We start from the raw sequence: 16,581 nt of genomic DNA, 5'->3' as shown, positions 1-16,581 counted from the left end.
TTCAGAGCTCCTTTTAGCATTTCTTGTAGTGCTGGCTTGGTAGTGGCGAAATCTCTCAGCATTTGCTTGTCTGAAAAAGAGTATTTTTCCTTCATTTATGAAGCTTAGTTTTGCTGGAAAAAATATTGGTTGGTAATTATTTTGTTTAAGGATGCTAAACATAGCCACACAGGCTCTTCTAGCTTGTTGGGTTTTTGGTAAGAAATCTGCTGTTAATCTGGTAGGTTTTCCTTTATAGGTTACCCGATGCTTTTTCATCACAGCTCTTAAGATTCTTTCCTTCATTTTGACTTTAAGTAACCTGGTGACTATGTGCCTAGATTGATGATCTTTTTGAAAGGTGTTCTTCGAGCTTCTTGTATTTGGATGTCTAGATCTCTAGTGAGGCTGGGAAAGTTTTCCTCAATTATTCCCCCAAATGTGCCTTCTAAACTTTTAGATTTTTCTTCTTCCTTGAGAACACCAGTGATTCTTAGGTTTTGTCATTTAACATAATCTCAAACTTCTTGGAGGCTTTGTTCTAAGTCTTTTTCCTTGTCTTTGTCAGATTGGGTTAATTTGAAAGCCTGTCTTTAAGCTCTAAATTATTTCTTCTGCTTGTTCAAATCTGTTGGTGAGAATTTGTAGTGCACTTTGAAATTCTCTAAGTATATCCTTCATTTCCAGAAGTTGTGATTTTTTTTTTATGTATGCTATCTATTTCACTAGATATTTTTCCATTCATATCCTGTGTCATTTATTTTATTTTTTTAAGTCGAACTTTTTCTTCTGTGCCTCCTTGATTGGCTTAATAGTCAACCTTCTGAATTCTTTTTCTGGTGATTCAGATACTGGCTTAGTTTGGATCCATCACTAGTGAGCTATTGTGAGCTTTTGGGGGTGTTAAGAAGCTTTCTTATGTCGTATGCCAGAATTGTTTTTCTGATTTCATCTCATTAGGGTAGACTATGTCTCACGGAAAATCTGAGACCCAAGGACTGCTGTTCAGGTTCTTTTGTCCCATGGGGAGCTCCCTTGATGTGGTGCTTTCCCCTTTCCCCTAGGGATGTGGCTTCCTGAGAGCCAAATTGCAGTGATTGTTATTTCTTTTCTGAATCTAATCACCCCGTGGAGCTTATAGACTCCAGGCTGGCACTGGGGAGTGTCTGCAAAGAGTCCTGTGATGTGACCTGTCTTCAGTCCTCTCGGCCATGGATACCAGCACCTGCTCTGGGAGAGGTAGCAGGGAAGTGAAGTGAACTCTATGAGGGTCCTTTGTTGTATTTTTGTTAAGTGTGCTTGTTTCGTGTTGGTTGGCCTCCAGCTGGGTAGTGGCATTTTCAAGAGTACATAAACTGTGGTAGTATAGGGAGGATCAGACGGTGGGTGGGACTATAGAGCTCCTGAAATTATGTCCTTTTTCTTCAGCTACCAGGGTAAAGACCACCAGTTGGGGGCAGGGTTAGGTGTGTCTGAGCTCAGGCTCACCTTGGGTGGGGCTTAATGGAGCTGCTGTGTGGTATGAGGTTTTGTTCCCAGGCCAACGGAGTTATGTTTCCAGGGAGATTATGGCTGCCACTTGTGTATCACACAGGTCGCCAGGGAAGTGGTGGAAGGCCAGCAGTCACAGGTCTCACCCAGTTCTCAAGCAGTTCACAGCCTGAAAGACTGGTCTCCCTTCCACCACGCCCCTACAATATCACCAAGTTTATTTTCAGGCAGCAGTTGAGCAGGGCTGAGAATGTGCCCCAGGCTACAAACTTCTGAGTCAAGAAAGCAAGCTGACTCACAGTTCCTTGGCTATCCCACAAAGGCTGTGGCAATACACCTACTTCAAAGGGTCTGTGGATTTTCTCAGCTTTCCTGGTATGTTCCCGCAGAATTGTCTGGAGCAAAAGTTCACAATGTGGGTCTCCAAACACAGTTCTGTTAGTCCAAGTGGGAAGCGCAGTTAGTCTTACCTCCTATTTGCCATTTTCCCTTACTATCACCTCCATAGAAATTTTATTCAAAATCCAGTTCTGCTGTGATTTTTGTTATTTTTTTTTTCTTCTGCTAGCTTTGGGGTTTGTTCTTGTTTTTTTAATTCCCCTAGTTAATTTAGTTCCCCATTAATTTGCTATCATTCTAAATTTTTGAGATAGGCATTTAGTGCTATAAACTTTTCCCATAAGACTGCTTTTGCTGCCTCTTTTAGATTTTGGTATGCTGTGTTTCTGTTTTCTTTTATGTCAAAGATTTTTTTATTTCTACCTTCATTTTGTTGTCTACCCCAGTCATTCAGGTCAAGTTGTTTAGTCTTCATGCATTTGTGTATGGGATATATTATTGATATTAATTCCTGTTTATTCCATTATGGTCCAAGAATATGTTTAGTTATCGGTACACCAAAATCTCAGAAATCACTACTAAAGAACATATCCATGTAACCAAAAATCACTTGTACCCCAAAAACTATTGAAATGAAAAAAGAGAATAAGTCAGAGAAAAATAAAAGATGTTTATCATCTCTTCATTTTCTGGATTGCTTTGGAAGTTTGTGTTGATTTTCAATGTTGTGTTGAATCCTGTGGAGCTTCCTTACAATCCATGCTTTGAATACTTCTTTTTTTTTTTTTTTTTTTTTTTTTTTTGAGACGGAGTCTGGCTTTGTTGCCCGGGCTGGAGTGCAGTGGCCGGATCTCAGCTCACTGCAAGCTCCGCCTCCCGGGTTTACGCCATTCTCCTGTCTCAGCCTCCCGAGTACCTGGGACTACAGGCGCCGCCACCTCGCCCGGCTAGTTTTTTGTATTTTTAGTAGAGACAGGGTTTCACCGTGTTAGCCAGGATGGTCTCGATCTCCTGACCTCGTGATTCGCCCGTCTCAGCCTCCCAAAGTGCTGGGATTACAGGCTTGAGCCACCGCGCCCGGCCTTTGAATACTTTATCTGTCGTTTCTGAGTTTCCATTTTTGTAGAGACCGTTGCTGGAGAGCTAGTGTAATCCTTTTGTGGTGCCACTACATTCAAATTTTTACGAGCAGAATTCTTGTGTTCTTATGTAATAGGGCTTCACTCACTTTTATCAACCAGATACTGTCACAAGGACTGTTTGTTCATGCTTTTCTCCCTGGAATCTGGAATATCCTTCAAAATTTTGGTGGATTGCTGTTTTCCTTCTGAATTAAAGCCCACAGAGTTGATCTTTATGCACCGTCTTGCTATTTCCAAGTGGCTGAGGCATGCTAAAAGCCTCTTATCTGCCATCTTGGAACAAAACAATAACAACATGTTTTTTCTTTATCAAATTCAGAAAATAGAATGATGCAGCTAAAGAAAATATTTAAAATGTCCTTGTCCCACTGTTGCTACAATGTGCACTACATGTGAGTAAATGTGAGGGTTTTTTTTTTTTTTTTTTTGAGATTATGTCTGATTCATTTTTATAATGCCAGTGCCTAAAATAGCATCCAACACATACTGATTTTAAAAAATCAGTATGTGATAAATCACTGAAAGACCACTGAATTGAGAGGCAGGACATCAAGGTCAAAATTAGGAAGGCAGAAGCTTAATGTACTGGAAGATCACTGTTCTTGAAATGAAGAAAAACGTACTCTAATTGAAGGTGTACTCTAAGTTTCCTTTGTCTCATTATTTTCAATTCTATTTATTTATCAGTTCCTTTCATCTGAGCAAATGTCACAAGATAATCTAATAATTGTTTCTTTTTGATCATGAAAATACATGTAATTACTACTGAAAAAGTATTCTTTTTAAGTATAGCTGCTGCTAATGGTTTGGCTCTGTGTCCCTACCCACATATCACTTTGAATTGTAATAATCCCCATGTGTCAAGGGTGGGACAAGGTGGAGGTAATTGAATCATGGGGGCGGTTGCCCCCACGCTGTTCTCCTGACAGTGAGTTCTCATGAAGTTGTGTAGTTTTATAAGCATCTCGCATTTTCCCTGCTGGCACTCATTCTCTCTCCTGTCGCCCCATGAAGAAGTGCCTTCTGCCATGATTGTAAGTTTCCTGAGGCCTCCCCAGCCATGTGGAACTGTGAGTCAAATAACCTCTTTTCTTCACAGATTACCCAGTCTTAGGTATGTCTTCACAGCAGTGTGAGAACAGACTAATTCAGCCACATAACCCCAGTGTATTAGCCACAGGAGAGACAAGTGGATGAACCACAAGTAGGAGATAACTTTTACCACCTAAAACCTGTATCAATATTGAGTTACCTGTGTGTGCTTCCTCTCACCTTTGAGGTAGGATGGGTGGAGGAAAATCATTAGGCCTACCACTTAAATTAAGAGATGTGGTCAACAAAGACTTTAAATGCTCAGAGAATGGAATAGATGCGTTGTCAAAGCCATTTCAATGGTCAGTAAGACTTTATGTTGCTGATCACTCCAAAATTTTTCTCTTGTTTTATTGTCCTCCAGTGGTATAATATTCTTTGATTTTCTTTAAACATATGAAACATGAGCAGCCTCCTTCCAGGTGTTTTAGTCTGCCTGTAAAGCCTGCTCTTGAATATTCATACAGCAAACTCCCTCATCTCACTCAAGACTTTTACTTCATGAATTTTACTTGGCCGTTACATTCAGAAATTAGCCAAGGAACTAGTTTGAAGGTTTGATTCCAAATATCTCTAATTCAATATTTACTGTTGTTAATCATAAGGAATGGAATTAGGACAGAATACATTTTAAACAATAGTGGACCCTCAAGCTAATGCTATTCATATTATCAAAAAAAGCCTCAGGAGAATTTAAAGGATCTAAAGAAAAATTTCCCTTCCCCTTCCCCTTCCCCTTCCCCTTCCCCTTCCCCTTCCCCTTCCCCTTCCCCTTCCCCTTCCCCTTCCCCTTCCTCTTCCCCTTCCCCTTCCCCTCCCTTCCCTTCCCCTTCCCCTTCCCTTTCCCCTTCCCCTTCCCCTTCCCCTTCCCCTTCCCCTTCCCCTCCCCTCCCCTCCCCTCCCCTCCCCTGCCTTCCCTTCCCCTCTGCTCCCCTCCCCTTTCTTTCTCTTCCCTTTCTTTCTTTCCTTTTCTTTCCCTGTGTCTCACTGTATGAAAGTAAAAAAAAAGAAACACATTAGGCCGTTCACATTAGGCTGTGTGTTATGGCCCAAAATATTTGTCATTCTGTCAGGCCAGTTGCATTTCCATACTAAGGGTAAAACCATACCCAAAAATGACAGAAATTTTGCTAGAGAAATTTAGAAAAATATGTCTGCTTAACAAATGATGCAGTGGTTTGTCTGTAAATAGTAATATAATTAATACCAAGAAATGAACTAAGAAAAAGCTTCTGAAAGTGTGGAGGTAACAACAAACGTGCCATCCAATACTCCCATAATTTATTTACACTAATAATAAAATGAAAGCAGTTGCCCAGGTAAATATCTCAGAAGAGTAACCAAAACTCATTAACTTCCAACCCAAGTATGCTCCTTCATTGAGGATGGATCACTCCTATCTAGTTCAGGAAAAGAAGAAAAAATATCAGGCTGGTTGTCTAGCATTAGCCACAGAAGACTTGTGTTGAAAAAAATAATTATAAGACTATAGCAAAACTTGCATGAAATCATTCAAAGAAAAATAATAAACTATCTTCTGACATGAATAGTTAGCATATATCCTAAGACTAAGCCTGATTTTAACGTAGAGTGAGAACAAAAGGCAACTTTATGTCTTGCAAGTTTTGGCATTTTTTTTTCTCATTTTCAAGCACAGAAATTGTCTATTTTAAATATATATATATATAATATGAATTGTATTCTGCTCCCTCTAAAGAATATGAATTTATTCATAGAAGCATTGATGACATCTTTGACAGGGCTAGATGTTTCAGCTTCTAGCATAAAAGAAAAAACCTGAGAGAGAAACAGTGACCGTTGCCTTCCCCAGCCCACTAATTGTGTTTTTCAGAGGCACTTTTTAACTTTGATATCACCTGGGACAATCCTGTTTTTGCATAATGACTCTGTCTCTTTCATTTTTATGTTCTAAAATCCCACTCTGTTTGTGCGCTTAAAATATCTATGCCCTTTGTTTTCAATGAACAGTGAAGAATTCATCTGGGTTCACCACAATGCTTAGCAATTCATTCGGTTTGCCTTTCAAAGATGAGGTGATGTATACACTTTGTACTGACAACAGTATTAGAGAATCCAACCTAATGAATGAATTTTCAGCGGTAGGTAAGGATTATTATGATCCAAAGCCCATCTATTGGGCTGCAGCCCTCATGTACAGCTGTCAGGAAATTCTCCAAACCATAGCATTCTTATCTTGTGAAAAAACAGAAAACCCTTCTGAAATATTTATCTTTATAATACATTCTAGAATGCATTATGTTCCAGTTATTTTACCTTTCTCTCATATAATTTAGGGATCTTCAGCAAGAATAATAAGAAGAGATGCACAGAGAACAAAAAGAAAAGCTGAGGTAAATGGAAACAAATGGTAGAATTTGTAGATTGTTGCTTTTGCAAGGTAATTTGAAAGAAATAAGGGAAGCTGAGCAAAACAAACTCGGACGATGAATATGTTCTTGTACCCTGAAGAAGAGGAGATTGAGAACTGCTGAAGAGAGACTGAGTGGAGTCATTCATCCATTCATCTATTTGTCCTCCCAGAAATGCTTATTATAATTCTATTATGAGTCAGGCACCTATTAAACATGAGTAGATAAATCTGAGTGCTATAATCTCTAACCTCATGGAGTTTAGACTAGTTAAAATACATGGACATCACATAAATAATTAAACAAATAGTAATATAAATGCAATCGTAACCAAGTGATTCAGTTCCAAGCATTTCCAGCATGTGCTGATGCATTCTGAGATAGAGTTATCTTTGATGGGGCTGGTATAACAGTCCATGTTTTAGAGACTAATTGGGATAGCTACCTTATGCTCACATGTGATTTCCCTCTGGTGCAACTTTGCTGATAGATTACTTTGTTAGGCATTTTGACACTGAATATTCACATTTATTCATTTCTTTCTGAACTGAATTCATTCATTTCTTTCCAAACTACAGAGTGAAAAATTTTAGAGCTACCACAAAAGAAGAGGATTGAAAACCCTCTACATTATACTGAAGAATAATAACTAATTGTACTTTTAATTCATAGTCTTCATTAAGGCTAGCACCAGTCTAGTAATTTTGTGACATTCTTTAAAACCTAGCATTAAAATCTTTTTCCACAGATTTATATTGATTTAATGAACCGATGCTCCAATATTTAAATGTATTCAATTTGATTTCAATTATTCTGAGAGTCAAAAATTTATCACCAAGTTAAATTATATTATGTATGAGAAACAGAGAAAGATTAGATAAATTTGTAAAGCATAAAATGATCACTATTCTAATTTAAAAGTGATCTTCTACTAGTGACAAAACTAAAACAAAAGGGAGCATTTCTAGTTTGTATTGGAAACCCACGTGGAGGGACACATTCGTTTTTAAATGGAACTGTGTATATTATGAAGGTGAGTCCTGTCTATGAAGACTTTTACTTGGAAATTCTCATATGTAAGTGGTAGGATTTCTGGAGTGTTCAGCTAGCATAACATTTTTAATAATGCTCAAAACTGTGTAAAGGAGCCTATAACTGCTAGAGTGAGTGAGCTGAGCCAAAGCTGAACAGCTCTGGATTTCATTGCCAAACAGTTGTAGAGAGATGACAAGCACTGAATTTATAAGTGACTCTTTGCCATGATAGTGCTATTTGGCTGGTTATCTATTATAAAATTATGTTTCAAAATAAGTTTATTTTGAACAAATGATGACATGAAATGATAATAAACATCATACATTTGAACAAAATGGAAATCCAAAATTTAACTGAAATAAATTAAATAATACATAATTTAAAAAGAAAAAGATTGTCTAATATTAGAAATCACCTTTTAAGTCTCAACTTTATGTGTGAAAAGGGGGCAAAATCTGTCCTGTTTGGAGCCTTATGTTTTCAACTACTGTATACCTCCCCTTACTCCAGACATAATAATGACCATTACTGAGCACCTACTATGTGCCAGGTCATTTCTATGTTTTATATACTGATACGTTAAATACTTATAGAAATCCTAGGGAGTGCATACTATTATTGTTTCCATTTCGTAGATAAGAGGGCTGCATTATAGAGAGGTGAATAACTGGGGCAAGGTTGTACAACTGCCAAGAAGCCACTGAATGCTTATGTACCTGTGCTTTCCGGCTCTAGAAGCTGTATTTTTAGCTACCCTTCTAGTCTGAATATCTTCTCATTGCCATACCTTTACCAATGGATTTATCCCTGAATCTGTCTCTAGGTACTGCATGGACACATTACAAGTTTCAATTCAGACGTAATATCTCCCATAAATTTTCTTACATTTTTCCCACTCTTAACTGGGTAAGACCACGCATATGTGCCACTGCAGAACTCAGGGTTAATAGCACTCATCACACTAGATTTTTAATTACCCTTTTCACCTCTTCGTCTTTCCTACTAGCTTGAGATACTTAAGGGAAGACTTCTTGTGTTCCCAATAAATGTTTACTGAATGTATAAATAAGTATTAAAGAATTATCAGTGAAAATTTTGTGAAACTACTTTTAAAACTGTAAATATCCTAGATTATGATTTAATTTCTTGATAAGTGTATTCTATGGCAAAATAGCATCTCACAGAGGGTTAGTTTTTCAATATAAATAAAATGGTGAAATAAAAACAGAAAATGGAAAAAAAATTATTCAAAAAGGCAGACACTGATTTATGATTACTGCAGGATATTTTTAAAATTGAAAATGGCATTTATGAAACAAAGGGCAGAAAAAAATTGAATTTTACTTGCACCAAAGTATAATACTCTTGATTTTTACAATTGAAAGCATTGACAGTGACTTATCTTGACTTGACAAGGAATAATTGAAGAAATCTTAAAGAAGCATGACAACTCTCTTTGATGGTATTAAAATCAAAATTGTTATGAGTGGCACTCAGTATAAGAACACATGACATAATACTAAAAATACAGGAAATAGGTCTCAAATGAATAAATTTTTATGGCAAAGAATATTATGTCATATATGGAAGAAGTTTCTGATTAAAAAATAAAGAGTGGGCTGGACGCGGGAGCTCAGGCCTGTAAACCCAACACTTTGGGAGGCAGAGACAGGCAGAACACAGTGAAACCCCGTCTCTACTAAAAATACAAAAAATTAACTCAGTGTGGTAGCGCGCACCTGTAATCCTAGCTGTTCGGGAAACTGAGGCAGGAGAATCGCTTGAACTTGGAAGGCTGCAGAGGTTCCAGTGAGCCGAAAGTGCACCACTGAATTCCAGCCTAGGCAACAGAGCAAGATTACATCTCACCAAAAAAAAAAAAAAAAAAAAAAAAAAAAAAAGAAAAACAGAAAAGTGATACTACAGGACAAATCAATTATATTTGTATTTCTGAAGGTGATGAATGGTTAATTCCTTGCTTGGATCTATGTGTTAGAGAGAAATACCTGTGTTCCTAGAAGTGCACAGGAGCATGCAAAGAGAATTGACAAGGCCTCATTCCAAAGACAAATGGATTAATTAGTTGTGATTGCATCTAAATTACTATTAAGAATCAAGAGGCCATGTAAAAAAGCATAGCATACTAAAAACTGTTTTTTTTTTTTTTCGTCAAATAAGACAGCCTAAATATGGATCCACCTCCTTACTGACAGAATACCCTAACACTGGTTATTGAACAGCCCCCTAATTTTCATCATGCAGGTAGTTGCAACCTCCTAATACAATTATCATGGAAATTGAAGGAAACCAGGTATGTCGAGTTGCACATCAGACATACATAATAGACATCTTCAGTAAGCTTATTACAGCTATTATTAATTGCATAACAATGAGGATGATCTCAAGTCTTAAAAAGTCAAAATGTCAATTATTTCATTTTCTAACTAGGCAAATGTATTTACCATATATATAGATACATAAAAAATGATTGATTATAAGGAATTGGTTCACATGATTGTGGAGGTTGACAAGTCCCAAATTTTGCAGTGTTAGCAATCTGGAGACCAAGAAGAGCTGGTAGTTTAGCTCCAGTTTGCATCCAAAGACCTGAGAATTAGGAGAGCTGTTGGTGCTGTTTCAGTTGAAAGATCTTGGAGGCACAAGACCCAGGAAGAGTCATTGTTTCAGTTTGCGTTTGATGGTAGGAAAATGCCCATGTCCCAGCCAAATACCGTCAGGCAGGAAGAATTTTCTTGTTCAGGGTAGAGTCAACCTTATGTTCTATTCAGACCTTCCACTGATCAGATGAGGCCCATCCACATTAGAGAGGGTTATATAGTTTGGATATATGTCCTCACCCAAATCTTATGTTAAAATGCAATCCCCAATGTGGAGGTGGAGCCTGGTGGGAGATATTTGGGTCATGAGAGTGGATTCCTCATGGATTGGTGCTGTCCTAATGATAGTTAGTGAGTTCTCTTAAGATCAGGTTATTGTAAAATGTGGCACCTCCCCTTTCTCTTGCTCCTGCTCTTGCCATGTGAGATGCCTGCGCCCCCTTAATATTTTGCTGTGATTGTAAGCCTCCTGAGGCCCTCAGAAGAAGCCAAGCAGATGACAATGCCATGCTTCCTATACAGCCTGCAGAACCATGAGCCAATTAAATCTCTTTTCTTTACAAATGACAAATCACCTAATCTTAGATATTTCTCCATAGCAGTGCAAGAACAACCTAACACAGAGGTCAATCTGCTTTGCTCACTCTACAGATTTCAATATTAATCTCATCCAAACACCTCAGGAAAACACCTACAGTAATGTTTCACCAATTATCTGGGTACAGTGTGACCCAGTCAACTTGACACACATAATTAGTCATCATAGCAAATATCATGATTTTCCTTAGGACCATGTGTAGTATCTTAGGTTTTTACTCACAGGAACAATAAGCCTATCTTAAAGCAATTACTCTGAAGCGAAGCATTTATGACATACACAAAAGGCTATCTTTGTCTTTGTCTCTTTTTTTTCATGTTTATCTTTTTCCTGATAATATGGTTATCATAAAACATTTCTAGGAAGAAAACTGGAAAGGGAAAAAGTTTCTACTGCTGTTATTTTAAACAATATTTTACATGCAGATTCTGGGAGGATTAATCATCACAAATGTCAAATCATCTAAAAATAGCATTTCCCTTTTTAAAAGGCATTATACTTCACAATTTATTGTGTCAAAATGTATGCTCAACTCTCTTGCAATATTATCTCAGATAACCTTCAGTGTCCCTCCTAACCATTATCATGGTTAGAAAATGAGGCTGCCAGGATTCAAGCTCTGATTTACAAACTTAAAAGTATTTCTTGTCCTTTTCAAAAGATCTAACTTCTTTCTTAACTATAATCAAATATCATTTCAGTTTTCACTGATTACAAATTGCATATATTACAAAATAAGGTTGACTTTACAGCATGTTCTAATCAATTTTTGATACTTGGCTATACTAATGCAATCATTATCATTGTTACCTAAGATAAGGTTATAATTTGTCTCAGCAGGTGATTAAGTATGCAGTTGTTTTAGCCTTGATTCTCATCGCTAATTTTTTGAATCATCAAATACCCCAAACAATAGAATATTAACTATTCTCTGTGAATCATAAAATCTTGTTTCCTAACAAATTTATTTAATTCAAATTAAACTTTTACAAATTTACAGATTTGAGATGGACTGGGGAGAACAGAATAACTATTTTCAATGATGTTCACTCTCAATTTTAACAGTGATCAAAAACTTTATAACAAAAGCACCTACCCTAAGGAGCACCGGCACCTAATACCTGGGTACCCATAGTGAAAATCATCCTGCTTACTAAGAGAGGTATATTGGATAAATAGTCTACATCGTTGAATGTTATGGTTCAATTAAAAGGCAGTGTATTTATGAGTGACATTGAGATAACTGAGAAGCATAAAGTGAAATGTTTATTATTCATTCTTTGTCAATGTATCAATATAGATATCAAAGGAAGATTTTTTAAAATTCCTTAGAGAATAATCTAGGTTCAGAGAGGATTTAATGCTTTGACCAAAGAAATGCATAACTGAGAAAAGTCTTAAAGTGTTCAAATGCCTATCAAGAAAAGAAAAAAAACAATAACAATAATCACCAGGTTTAGCTGTTGGAGACACAGAAATGAACATGAAAAATTTCTTGATTTCACAGAGCTTAGATTTTGATGAGGAAGGTAAGAAATAAAAAAGAGAACACATACATAACTGTAATACTTCACACTGATAGATATCATAAAGTAAATAAATCAGCAATATAGGAGAGAGTATGATGAAGATAGTGCTTGTAATTTAAATAGTTAAGTCGTATGTTTCACAAGTGACATTTAAACATTAACTAAATTAGGTTAAAGAGCATGCCATGAAAATGACTGGGAAAGGTCATTTAGACTAAGCTCCTATATTGGAAATGAGCTGGAGATATTCAAGGAATTGCAAGAAGAAAAGTGTGGCTGGACCAGAATGTGCAAGAGGAGGAGAGACAGCATACGAAGTCAGAGAAAGAGGCTGTCATCTGATCATACCTGGTCTTGGAGGAATTTCAGAGTGAGCTGGAGTATGACATAATATGATTTAAGTTGTTAAAGCATTGCTGTTAATATAGTCTGAAGAATAGATTCACACTTAGAACAGGGAAAAAAACACAATTTTCATTTTTTTGTTTTTCTTTGGTTGGGCTAACAGGTTTTATTTTTTAAATTTAACATACTTCATGTGTTTTAAGTAATTTTATACATGCATGTTTAATCAGTTTTAATGAGTTTGTATGCATAAATTTAAAATATCTGTTTAAATTTGTTTAGGAATATAAAAAATACTACTTTCACTGGCATTTTAGACGGTAGGAAGCCATAGATACACGGTAGTAACACACATTCAGAAAAAAAAAACACCCACTAGATCTTCTGGTTTCTAGATAGTCTTTTTAGTCTGACAGTATTTTATTTTCTATTTTGCAGTCAATATCAATCACTCAGGTAAGTAGAATGACTGCCTCTTCTGTAACTTGGGTTAGCAGAAGGTATGAGAAATATCACATGACCATGACTATCTTTTGTAGTGGAAGGGTTTAGCTCTAGAGCAGTGGGTCTTCTAAACTCAAATAGCTCATCTTATAAGAACAAGTAGCAACATTTCTTAAATGAATAGTGGCAATGACTACTCCCACATCCACATCTTGACTTGTGCATATGTATTAGTAGCTACAGGAGAGACTATGCCATATATAGTCTATATATTTAAGTCATATGCCCTATTCTATTGAAGAGTTTGGTCTTCTTAGACAACTCCTTCCATTTCTGGTCTGAGCCATGCAAGATATAGCCCTCCTTAAGGATTTGGTGATAATGAGAGATGAAGAGAAATATATCTCTGTTAATAAAATGTATGGGTTTTGGAAGCAATATTTTCAATCATGTATTTCTCAAAGCCCCATTTCATTTCTCAGTAGCCAACTCTTTCCTCACCTTTGCTATATTTTAGTAAGATAACTATAAATTGTGAGCACTTAATTGGTTCTGCAATCCTAATACCTTTATTTTCAGGCCTTTGGCCTACCAAGATATATCTTCTCTGTAACTGCAGAAAATAGGAGACTTTTAAAAACCTGTTACACAGACCTTTTTATTTTCCTCCGTGTCTTGAGTTGGATAGTAAATATTTTATTTATCTTCTGTGTTGTGTGCATTTTCTATTTTTTTTAAATAGAAGCCACACCCAATGCTACTTTTCTCTTTAATATCAATTTCCTCGTTTCCCAGATCCTTGACTTCTACTCACACCACTTTTTATCCATGCCCAGGGAAAATGTGTGTAATCATAGTGCCACTACAAACTCTGGTTTATCAGGTACTCAGTTCATCTAATAGGAAAGATACACATGAACTCATCAATAGTATGATCAACCCAATCCCAGGTTTCTATTTTTAAAATTTATTCTTTAGATTACCTCCCAGAGCCAATTACCATGTCAATTAGGATCCTTCCATCAAAAAAAAAAAATAATTGTGCATGCAAGAAAATAATAGAAGAGAGTTTAATCAGGAGACTTTATAAAGGGAAAAATGGGACTAGAAAATCTAAAAGATATGTTAAATCACTGAAGCCAACAGGAATGGGAAGCAGCTACCCTCACAAGGTCTGAAGAGGAAAAAAAAAAAAAAACATGAATTGTTAAGAACTATTAGCAGAACCTACTGTGGAATCTCTAGCTAGAGACAAGGACCAGCAGGTAGCAGTTTTGTCCATCAGTAAACAAATTCATCCCCCGCCAACCCACTTCCCAGAATGGGCAGCACCAGGGACATAAATACCTCCATCTCTTCTTTCCATCTCTTCAATGTTCCAACACTCTTCTATGGCCTCCCATTAGATAAAGCCTAAACAAAAGACAGAGTGCAATTAATCCCATGTAATATGTGTCAAAAAAATTATACTCCTGGGGCGGAAGAAGATAGAGAATAATAGAGAAAACAATCCAAAATGTTCTCAACAAAAAACTCCCAGATTGAATTCAACAGCACATATAAAAGCTAATCCACGATGATCAAGTAGGCTTTATACCTACGATGCAAGATTGGGCTTAATATACACAAATTAATAAATGTAATTTATCATATATGCAGAAGTACAAACAAAGACCACATGATCGTCTGAATAGATGCAGAAAAGGCTTTCGGTAAAATTCAACATCATTTTATGTTGAAAACCCTCAACAAACTGGGTATTGAAGGAACATATCTCCAAATAATAAGAGACATCAACGACAAACCCACAGCCAGCATGATACCGAATAGGATAAAGCAGAAAGAATTACCCTTAAGAACAGAAAGAAGACAAGGCTGCTCACTCTTACCAGTCGTATTCAACATAGTACTGGAAGTCTTAACCAGAGCAATCAGGAAAGATAAATAAAAGACAACCTAACAGGAAGAGAGGAAGTCAAACTATCTCTCATGGCATGCAATATGATTCTATACCTAGAAAATCCCATAGTCTCTCCTCAAAGTCTCCTGGAATTGATTTTTTAAAACTTCAGTAGTTTCAGGGTACAAATTCAATGTACAAAAGCCAGTAGCGCCAATAACATCCAAGTTGAGAGCCAAATTAAGAATGCAATTCCATTTGTAATAGCCGCAAAAAGAAACAAAGTACCTAAGAATACAGCTAACAGGGGGGAAAAGCTCTACAATGAAAATTAGAAAGCACTCCTGAAAAAAATCAAAGACAACAAGAACAAATGCAAAAACATTTGATGTTCATGAATATGAAGAATCAATGTTAAAATGGCCATACTGCTCCAAACAATTTATAGATTCCCTGTTATCCTGTCAAATAACCAATGGAATTTTTCACAAAATTAGAAAAAGCTATTCTAAAATGTACATAGAACCAAAAAGGAGCTTAAATAGCTAAAGCAAATCCTATGAAAAAAAAAAAAAAAAGCCAGAGGCATCACACTACATGACTTCAAACTGTAAGACTTCAGTAACCAAAACAACGTCATGCTAGTAAAAAAGCAGACACATAGACCAATGATACAAAACAGAGAACTCAGAAATAATTCCACATGCCTACAATTATCTAATCTTCAACAAAGTCATTAATAAAATGCAATGGGAAAAGAGTTCTCTGTTCAATACATGGTGCTGGGATAACTGGCTAGTCATATGCAGAAGATTGCAACTGGACACCTTCATTTTACCATACACAAAAATCAACTCAAGATGGATTAAAGGCTGAAGTATAATACATAAAACTATAAAAACCCTGGAAGAAAACCTAGGAATACCATTCTGGTCATAGGCCTTGGCAAAGATTTCATGGCAAAACCTCCAAAAGCAATTACAACAAAACCAAAAATGGACAAGTGGGATCTAATTAAACTAAAAAGATTCTGCACTGAAAAAGAAACTGTCAACAGAGTAAACAGACAACTTGCAGAATGGGATAAAATGTTTGCAAACTATGCCTCTGACTTTACTTCTTCTTTTGCCATTGACTTTTATTATTTATGTTTCTTGTCTAACTGCTCTAGCTATAACGTCCATGATTATGTTTAGTCAAGGTGGGAAGAGTGAGAATCCTTGTTTTACTCCTAATGTTAGAAGACAAGCATTTAGTTTTTCACCGTGGAGTATGTTGTTAGCTGTGAGATTTTTATACATGGCTCTTCTTTTAAAGTAGTTTCCTTCTACATCTAGTTTGTCGAGAGTTTTTGTCACGAAATGGTGTTAAATTTTGTTAAGTGCTGCTTCTGATCTATTGAGATAATAATACAAGTTTTACTTTTCTTTCTGCTAATGTAATGCATTCATTGATTGATTTTTAGAAGTTGAACCACCTTTGTGCCAAAAGAATTAATCACACTTGGTAATTGTACATAATCCTTAAAATCTGCTGTTCAATTCAATTTGCTAGTATTTTGCTGAAGATTTTTGCATCTATATTAACCAGGAGTATTGGACCAAAGTCTTATTTTCCTTCAATACTTTTGCCTGGCTTTAGTATCAAGTAAATGCTGTCCTTATAAAATCACTTTTAAA

The 16,581-nt window shown here is 36.3% G+C and overlaps 1 long non-coding RNA gene across 1 annotated transcript; it reads left to right on the top strand.

Moving 5' to 3' along the window:
- Positions 1-1,617: 1,617 nt before the first annotated feature.
- LOC105499098 (uncharacterized) lies at positions 1,618-7,169 on the top strand. The gene is made up of 3 exons (XR_011610299.1): positions 1,618-1,845; positions 6,359-6,415; positions 7,012-7,169. It is a non-coding gene; the product is annotated as an uncharacterized lncRNA (long non-coding RNA).
- Positions 7,170-16,581: the final 9,412 nt, after the last annotated feature.

The sequence above is a fragment of the Macaca nemestrina genome, chromosome 12 (genome assembly GCF_043159975.1).
Source record: "Macaca nemestrina isolate mMacNem1 chromosome 12, mMacNem.hap1, whole genome shotgun sequence".
Taxonomy (NCBI): Eukaryota; Metazoa; Chordata; class Mammalia; order Primates; family Cercopithecidae; genus Macaca; species Macaca nemestrina.
The sequence above is the reverse complement of the archived record's forward strand: the minus strand, read 5'-3'. Positions and strand labels throughout refer to the sequence as shown.